Consider the following 1,505-nt stretch of genomic DNA (forward strand, 5'->3'; position numbering starts at 1 on the left):
TGCCTGGAGAATGCCATGGACAGGGGAGCCTGGCGGATCGTGGTCCATGGGGTCACACAGAGTCAGACAGGACTGAAGTGACTGAGCAAGAGCAAGCGCAGCCCAACACACAGCACAAGAAAGGTAAGGTGATGAGGTGAAGCTGCTCAGTCGTGTCCGACTCTTTGCGACCCCGTGGACTGTAACCTACTAGGCTTCTCTGTCCATGGGATTCTCCAGGCAAGAAAACTGGAGTGGATTGCCATTTCCTTCTCCAGGGGATCTTCCCGACCCGGGGATCGAACCCGGGTCTCCCGCATTGGAGGCAGACGCTTTAACCTCTGAGCCACCAGGGAAGATTCAAATCAGACAGCAATTTGCCAGAAGTCTTGTAGGAAAGGAAACTAGCTGGTAAGCCATTTAATTGGGGTGGGAGCTTGAAACCACTAAAAATTGTATATATCACATGGATCCTCTTGGGGAAGGGTACAGGGGCTTCTGATACAGTCCATGATTCCCCCAAAGGTTAAAAGATCTTTGTATGTATTATAGAAGATGTTAGACTATGAGGGAATACAGAAGGGAACTGGACTGCAATAAATAAGATTTAGTTATTGCAGATGACAATTTAAAGGAGGAATTGAAAATAACACTGGAATCTTAGTCTTGTGTCACTAAAAGCATCATGACAGCATTTCCAGAGAGGCAGGAGTGAGTTTAGAAGAAAAGGTGATATGTTTGGCTTTAAACATGTTGCATGTCAGGTATTTGCCAAAATTGCTAAGTAAAATCCTGACTGGACAGAGTTTTGGCTGGATTTGCGATGTAGGTCAGGGCTGGAGATAAAGATCATTTCAGACAAAGCTTTTTAGGTTGTATGTCTGTTCTATGAGCCCATGGCAAAAGGCCAGGGAGGACATAAAGCCACAAGATATAATGAGACTGTTCTGGGGAGCATATTCCAAAATTGGTGAAAATGTTTAAGTTCAGTTCAGTTCAGTCGCTCAGTTGTGTCTGACTCTTTGCAATCCCATGAATCGCAGCACACCAGGCCTCTCTGTCCATCACCAACTCCCGGAGTTCACTCAGACTCACGTCCATCGAGTCAGTGATGCCATCCAACCATCTCATCCTCTGTCGTCCCCTTCTCCTCCTGCCCCCAATCCCTCCCAGCATCAGAGTCTTTTCCAATGAGGCAACTCTTCACATGAGGTGGCCAAAGTACTGGAGTTTCAGATTTAGCATCATTCCCTCCAAAGAAATCCCAGGGCTGATCTCCTTCAGAATGGACTGGTTGGATTTCCTTGCAGTCCAAGGGACTCTCAAGAGTCTTCTCCAACACCACAGTTCAAATGCATCAATTCTTCAATGCTCAGCCTTCTTCACAGTCCAAATCTCACATCCATACATGACCACTGGAAAAACCATAGCCTTGACTAGGCGGACCTTAGTCGGCAAAGTGATGTCACTGCTTTTGAATATACTATCTAGGTTGGTCATACCTTTTCTTCCAAGGAGTAAGTGTC

The 1,505-nt window shown here is 46.3% G+C and overlaps 1 non-coding gene across 1 annotated transcript; it reads right to left on the minus strand.

Annotated features, from left to right (window-relative positions):
* Nucleotides 1-263: 263 nt before the first annotated feature.
* On the minus strand, nt 264-335 carry TRNAW-CCA (transfer RNA tryptophan (anticodon CCA)). Its single transcript has one exon. It is a non-coding gene; the product is annotated as a tRNA-Trp (tRNA).
* Nucleotides 336-1,505: the final 1,170 nt, after the last annotated feature.

The sequence above is a fragment of the Ovis canadensis genome, chromosome 1, assembly GCF_042477335.2.
Source record: "Ovis canadensis isolate MfBH-ARS-UI-01 breed Bighorn chromosome 1, ARS-UI_OviCan_v2, whole genome shotgun sequence".
In the NCBI taxonomy this organism is placed as follows: Eukaryota; Metazoa; Chordata; class Mammalia; order Artiodactyla; family Bovidae; genus Ovis; species Ovis canadensis.